This window comes from Topomyia yanbarensis, chromosome 1 (assembly GCF_030247195.1).
Source record: "Topomyia yanbarensis strain Yona2022 chromosome 1, ASM3024719v1, whole genome shotgun sequence".
NCBI lineage: Eukaryota > Metazoa > Arthropoda > Insecta > Diptera > Culicidae > Topomyia > Topomyia yanbarensis.
Window position 1 is genome coordinate 186,394,317 of NC_080670.1, and position 8,692 is coordinate 186,403,008.

Genomic DNA, 8,692 nt, shown 5'->3' on the forward strand with positions numbered 1-8,692 from the left:
CATTCCTCGTACTTCTCGGGCAGACCCCGAGTGACAGGGCGCCCAAGATTCTTCTTCAAGAATTTTGAATTTTATTACATAAACAAGAAAAGTCAAAAACAAGTAAATCTAAATTTAACTGTATGTATTCCTACTCCTTCTCACTGTACTCTATCGAAGGGTATTCTCACCGTCCCACAGTGGGGCGAAAGTGAAAAAAGACGGTCAAAAGTCTTTCCTGAGTTTCACAGATGTTTTCATGCTATGATGTATTCAGGAAAGTTTCCTAGGACTACATCCTACTTCTTTTAGGGTAAGCACCTTAATTTTTATTAAGGTGCAACTGTCATTTAAAAACAATTTTTTTTAGCTCAGCAACAATTTTTTTTTTTGCGCGGAATCTTATAAAGTAATTTATTTTGAACAACTTTGATGAACATATCCGCTATCTAATTTAATTTTTTCTACATTAATATGTTCTAGAAAGTTTTAGATATCGTCAAGACACATAACTTTTCTGAAGACTCCAATGATGTATGACATGTGTTTCGGGATATAAATCGATTTTTCTCTAAAAAATGGTCATTTTCATTAAAATATTTCTCAAAATTGTGAAACTTTGTGAACCAAAACTCGGCATGATTAGATTCACCATGTTATGTAGTATATGTAAGCGAAGTATTCTGTATTATGACGTGTTGATTTACTAATGGGCAATCTAAAGATACTGTGAAATATCCATACATTATGCAATATAAAAATGCATGAAAAGTAAAAAACCCGAAAAGTCTGGATTGCTATATTTCGATTACATATACTACATAACATGGTGAATCTAATCATGCCGAGTTTTGGTTCACAAAGTTTCACAATTTTGAGAAATTTTGTAATGAAAATGACCATTTTTTAGAGAAAAATCGATTTATATCCCGAAACACATGTCATACATCTTTGGAGTCTTCAGAAAAGTTATGTGTCTTGACGATATCTAAAACTTTCTAGAGCATATCAATGTAGAAAAAATTAAGTTGTAGAAGAGAAAGATAAAAATCTAATTTTAAGGTGCAACGTACATATCTCTTAAGGGCAAATATATAGATGGCGGATATGTTCATCAAAGTTGTTCAAAATAAATTACTCTATAAGACTCCGCGCAAAAAAAATTTTTGTCGTCGAACTAAAAAACATTTGTTTTTAAATGACAGTTGCACCTTAATAAAAATTAAGGTGCTTATCCTAAAAGATGTAGGATGTAGTCCTAGAAAACTTTCCTGAAGACATCAAAGCATGAAAACATCTGTGAAACTCAGGAAAGACTTTTGACCGTCTTTTTTCACTTTCGCCCCACTGTGCGTCCGTGACAAAATATATAAACTATATATATATATATATATATATATATATATATATATATATATATATATATATATATATATATATATATATATATATATATATATATATATACATATATATATATATATATATATATATACATATATATATATATATATATATATATATATATATATATATATATATATATATATATATATATATATATATATATATATATATATATATATATATATATATATATATATATATATATATATATATATATATATATATATATATATATATATATATATATATATATATATATATATCCATCTATATATCACAGGTAGACATCGCAGTGTCCTACCTCAGGTGGAGTCGCTGTCTAACCGACTTTGCTCTCTTTGGCAATTAGCAGTAGAGCAGATAAAAGTCTGTTAGGCGGATCTTCCACTGCGAGAGATGCTTCTTTCTGGGATGTCTTCATACCCTGGGATGGCATAAGGGTTAGTGCATTGGACCGGAGTCTCAAAGGTTGCGAGTTCGAATCTCGCCTCTGGGGGATTTTTTTCTTCCACATGATTACTTAGCTTCACTCACTATTTTCGATTGTTTTTGAATTGAATTATTAAACGATAGCTGCTGTTTGTTGTGGAGAGCAACACTCATTCGGCTTAGTCTCCACAGCGAGTGTGGTTGGTGCTTTTGGATTTTGGTGGTTATTCGAGGAAGCGACATTTTACACCACAAGCGCAAAAGCTAGCAAAATTAATAACTAAATTTAACGGTACCGAGCAGTGGTGAGAATTATAATCTATCAGAACATTCGAATGTGAATGTGAATAAATTTTGGTATTTTTTTTTGGGGAATATTTTATAAACAAACATAGCTCACCATTCGTTTTTTCGTGGTCAAAACAATTTCGATCACTTTTTTGCCTATTTGGAAACACTGTGCAGTGAAAATGGCTGGTGGTTTTGGATTCTATGTGGTTATCCGAGGAAACGGAATTTATCGAATCAAGATCCCCATTTATATGGACGATGACAAATCGAGATAAGATAATTTTTGGAAGGTAGTTCCTCATTTTGGCCTCTGACATGCATTTTAGATCCCAAGGTTTTTGTCTAAAATATGGTAAATCATCTTTAAAAGGCTGCTATGGTGATGAGCCTTTTTAGCCATATTTTTATTATACTCCTACCCATTTGAAGTCGCTTGGTAATAACAGCATGTGTCATATTTGTTCAACGCATTGGCTGAAATGCATTTGTGTCAATCGGTTCGAATCTTCGTTTCGCTCAAACCCAACAATTTCCCCATTTTCAATCCATTTTTGTTATCGTACTGGTTCTAAGAAACCAAGCAAATATATTGACATCAATTTATACGCATGCCAATAAGTGAAAGCCGAGTGACTGTCGAAATAGGGTCCTTACCCTATATTAATTTTTGATTTCCGAACCTTGCCAGCATGCAAAGAAAAAAAATGATATCAGAAAAAGACGAAGATGATATCGCAAAATCCGTGCCCTGGAATTTTACCCACAACCGTCAAATCCAAGGAATATTTCAGCGTCAAGTCCAAGTTTATTGTTCTATAGCATACTCGAGAGAGGAGAATGCCAATATGCCAATCCACGACAGTTCAACTTCTGATCTGAAAATTTGCAAAATGTTTGTATTATGAGAAAACTATAACTAAGTAATGTTTACACTCTGTTTTCCCCTGAAGATGAAGGGATCCCTTCGAAACGTTGCACTATGGGAAGGCATATGAAAATCAAAAACTACATCAACTCCAATTTGATTCAATTCTATACAGCGCGTTTACATACACTAGAATTATGAAAATTCTTTTGAATCTCTGAAAAATATGTAACTTAACTTAATTTTTTTTCATTTTTATTCCTTGAAGTTATCTCACTGAGATTTCGAAGGAAGATTCGTTGATCTTTGATAAGAGCTCCAATTCTAGATTCGAATTCATTGATGCCTAGTGGAGTAATTCATGATGAGATTTCTTGTAATTTCTAATAATTCCAGATCTAATTTTCCAAGTCTCAAATGAGTTCTCGTAACGGCATTTCCTTGGCTCTCAAACAGACATTTCTTAAACCCTGATAGGATATTAAGAAATGGTGAGAATTCCTGGAATCCTTGATAGAACTTCTGTAAACTCTGTTATGATTTCCCAGAAACCTCGTTAAAATTTTAATACTTCTGAAATGATATTTCCAGACTATCGATAGTATTCTCTGGAATCCCACATGGAAATTCCCCGGAATAAACGCGGGATCCTTGATGGTACTGATTAGAATTCTCCAATTTTAGGTTTGGTTCTGGAGAATTTCGGTCCGATGTTCTATTTCTATGTACGATTATGGAAAATCCTTGATGATTTCACATGAATCAATATTTCCGAAATCTCCAATAAAAAGTTGGATTTTCTGATAGATTCCCTTAATCCCTGAAAAATATTTCGCTTGATTATTAATTGTTTGTTCTCTGATTTATACCTCTTCAATATCGTTTGTTTGAATTTAACTGAATTCAGATAAGTTTCCGAAGATTTCCCTATCCATGAATCTGTAACTGATCATATTTCCTGGAATCCTTGAAAGGTTTCGTTGAATCCTATAGATAGCATTATAATAGATATACGCAGACGCTAATTCAAAATCTGTGATGATATTCGCTTATTCCCAGTCGAAATTTTTGATCATGTCCTTACGCAGAAACTGGCCACATAAGAATTTGCTCGTGATGACGAATATGAACTGATACTAGTATCAATTTGATCGCAATCTACCCTTACCAAAAATTAACAAACATCCTGGCAACCCCATCAGTTACCTTCTCCGCCTGCTACGACCGGGAGGAACCCTGTTTTCCCCACACGTGTCCCAACCGGCCCTGGATGGACTGCGGCAAAAAGTACATCTATATTTATGGGAATAAAAATCACAGATGTTACTCGATACATACCTTGTTCCCCCGGGACGACAAGTTCGATTTACTTCCCAGTGCACTCTTCGTACCACTACCATCCCTCTCCCACGTACCCCAACGACACTCGACGCCCGGGCCAGTGAACGCTTTAGTTGATTTTACTGCCGGTGCCCTCTTTGTCACGTTTTTATTTTACACTCGAAACAACCTGGGGCTCGCCTCCTGTGATCTGAACGGGGAAAAGGTCGCTGGTGCTATAGGTGCGCAGCCACCGACCGACCGACCGACGACGGGGGGTAACCGTGTGTATTTCAGTAACGAAATTTATTACTCTCACGACTCGCTTTTTATTTCAATAATAATAACGCTTGGAATAAAAGTAAGTACCTACTACGTACGTAGTGCCGTTTTGCTGCTATAGGTAGCGAAACGGGATCCATCGCGGGTTATTGTCTGGGTGCCTGCCTGCCAGCCTATACGGTAGCAGCAATAAAGGCGCCACGGCGTTCTCCGGAATCCTGCGCTGCGCTGTCTATTGTGAGTGTGTGGTCCTTTTCCGGCGGCGGTTGTGGTGTCAGTGTTTGTTGGTTTTTACCACCAGAAAGTGAAAATGAGTGATGTTTTCGGTGGAGAGTGAATTTATTAGCGGTAATAAACATTCCGGTAGGCGAGCGTTCCTAGCCGGAATTATGTGAAGGAGAGCGAGAGGTTGTCGATGGGGGTCACCGAGATGAGTGAATTGTAAATTTGTAAATTGTGAAAATCTAACAATTATACAGTTTTAAGAGATGTATAAAGAAATAGATAGTCCCATTCGTTGATCATGTTTCCAGTTTTCGGAAAACGACTTAGACCTCCATTACGATTTTATTACGACCATCTTATTTACTTCCTGTTACCAAGATAATTTTTGCTAGTTTTTAAATTACAATTATCGGAGCAACCATCGCCACAGCATCATCGATTCTTATCATAAATTCCCGATCCGGACCGACTTGCTTCGGTTTATTTCGGTGGGGATCGAACTGGACACAAATGGTTCGCACTGATGCCCTGAAACGGATCCGATATTTCCAATTGGAATCGCTCTTCCGAATAACACGCCAGCTGCAGAGTAAATAATATTCAATGAATAAATAACACCTATTTTGGGGGGGATTTCCGGCAATTATGACTGGTGTTGAAGGACTTTTATTGATGGTCATAATTTGCGTTGAAAATTAAACAGTGCTTGTGACGTGACGTGAGTTTACAATGTATTTATAATTTGGTTTATTTTTATCGATATGCAGTGGAAACCGTATTGTCAATTTATCTACCGAAACCCATAGGAGATATAGAAACGTTGTCTTTGAATGAACCAAACCGCGCATTAGAAAAATTGGATTGAATGTTTCGTGTTCCACTCGTCAGTAACTGACACCAACTTGCTGTCAGTTAGACTATATATCCAAACTGACACCAAAGTAGCGCCAGTTGGACACTAAATCCAAACAGTTCACACAACATATGTGAACGCCTAAAACTGGTACCGAATGATGTTTCGGTTAGCCAAGCACAGGAGCTTTGGTTCGCTGCTGACGAGTATTGGAAAACGAACTCTGTCTTTTGGTATGAGATCCAAGCGCTTGTAGCTATGCAACATATTTTTTCCCAAGAAAAAAAATGGATGAGCCCATGCAACCCCATAAGCATTTTTGTTTAAAATGAGCTCTTCGGTATATTATATTGTGGGTTCCTTAAAAAATAACAACACACGATTGAAACTATCATGAAAAATACAATATTTAAACAGTATTTTTCTTGTGGGACTTACATGCATTGACAGACAGTTTAGGTTGGACGTTTTTGGCAAGGTATATTGGGTAGAATTGAGCATTATACCGCAAACTTCGGTTCTTATCTAGATATGTAGCAACTGACCTAGCTCAGCTCAATCTTTTTGACAAATAACCATGAGAATAATGCATGTGCTTATCTGACATCAAGTTGATCAAATATTTTGTAGAGTTAGTAAAAGTCCGTATTACTAAAGTTAATCTAATAGAATTTAATTGACAGCGAATCGAACGCTTCTTAATGTCGAAGAACACAGACGCTATTTGCTTTTTACGAGCATCTGAGTATCTGATAACAAACCATTCGACTCAACCCAAGAGTTGAGGTGTCGCAACTTCCGGATTTAAGATAGTATATTAATCGGCCGATAGAAGTTGTGGTCGGAGGCTGGCCTTCCTGGTATTTGAACGGCGATCACCTTCATTTGTCTTTATTCACGCGGAACAATGTTAAGTAACCAATGGAATAAATTGCTATAAAGCGTCTCTTTACAGAATCAGGCAGTTGCTTCAACAAATTTGAATTTGATTTTGTCTAGCCCAGCGGCAGTATCTTTGCATTACAGAAGTACAAGTGAGAGACCCATCATCGACAAAAGTGGGTCAGTTTTACTGTTTCCGGCAACACGTCACACACAATTTTCTCTACAGGAACGGAATCCGGACATACCTTGCTTGCAAAATCGAAAACCGTGACGAATATGCCTCGTTTTCGTTCGAATCATCGATATCTCTTTCAATAAACCATCAACAACCCGACACCAATAATCTCTCCCTATCGTGCGAAACAAGCTTTTAAACTTGCTATCTAAAACTGTGTACGGTTTGAATTTTTGGTGTTCCACCGCCACGCATTAAAAATTCTTGATCGAGTTTCTGACCTCGGTTGATAAATTAGCCGTCGAAGGATACGATCGCTGCAAGGAAGGGCCTTTGGGCAGTTAACTGCTTCAAAAATGATCTTACTGATGGCAGAAACGCTATGAAAAGTGATTTGAGAGATCCGAAATATCGAAGACTATCAAGATCCAGTCCACATTATCAGAAACTTTCAGTGGGTCAGTTTTTAGTTGAATATCTGACTGGATATATTGGGGATTTTTGGAAATTACACTTCCTTCGATAGTACTGGAAAGCCCTGTATGGATTGCGAATCTCCATGCTCAGGAGGAATTTGTGAGATCATATGAATTGAATTCTAGATAAATGGTACCAGTGTAGCTCTTTTACGCATTTCTGCATAAGAGCGTTCTTTTAAAAATTGCTTGAATTTATCCTCTCGCAGTTTGTACGCGGAACATGCCGAGATATCATGCGGAGTGCGACCACAATAGAGACACTTTTCAGTATCTTTTGCGCAACCATTTCCATCATAAAACTCTTCGCATTTATTGCACCGTCCCTTTTGGCAATTGTAGATGGTCGTATGATCAAGCAGTTTGCAGTTTTAAGCAGTTTATGACATTTAGTACAAAAATGCTAACAAGTAGACGAACTTCTTCAATGTAGACGTGAGTTGGCAGTGCAGATCAGGCGAAAGTCTCTCGAAAGAAGGTTTGAAACGATCAATTCCCTGTTTCCACAAGTCATCTACGTTCTAGCTTTATTCCGTGACCGCACCGTCAATCTTCACCTTCTGTGATGGTACATATACAGTGTATATATTATATATATATTATACACAGTACTTTAGCGTAAATAGCTCCGTTCAGCCAAGTGTGCCTAAGCTTCTTTAATTAAGGTTGAAATAACCTATTCTTAGATTTTTTATTTCTCTGTGTTGTCTTCAACAAAAAGGCACCCATTTGAGAACTGAAGGAAAAAGATAACGAAAGTAAAATATGTGACGTGTTGACTGCTTCATAAGACCTATTCGAATGGTGGGTGATATCTGTTTTAGCTGAATCAACGGAAATGTAAGACATTTCAGATCCCCTTTTTAAAATGTCGAAGAAGAAGCCCTCGAAGTAAACATTATGTACAGTTTTCATTCTGTAAATTTAGGAGATCACTTCAATAGAAAAACTATATTGTATTATGCACAATCAGGTAAAGCATTTCGGAATGGTCACATATTATACATTCTATGGGAACTCATCTCTACTTTTCGAATTTCGAGGTCTTGTTTTAGTATTTAGGCGCTTGGTTCTAACCGCAAAATAATAAACGCATTAAAGGTAAATAAACACTTTATGTAGACATTTATTATTATTATTGATATAACTAATCAGTTAAAACAACCATAAATATGAAATTATTGTATTAGGATAGCTTCAATAAAACTGTACCTCATTTTTATAAGTTTTGACATTATAAATGAACTCAGCACCCCAAATTTAGCGTTACATGCTATCAAGCAATATTTATGCTTTATCCGGTTTTTGTCCGAAGACTCGCCACTGTTCGTTGTACAGTCGAGAACTAAAATATAATCCATTTCGACGAGGTTCCAAATCGAAAACTAATATCTCGCTGCCGTGTTGTAATATAACACCGTTTACTTCCGGGTCTTGGCGGGTAGTTCCTTGTTTATGTTGGCATCTCATAATAGGACTCACTTCTTCGTTCCCTGTTCGGGCTT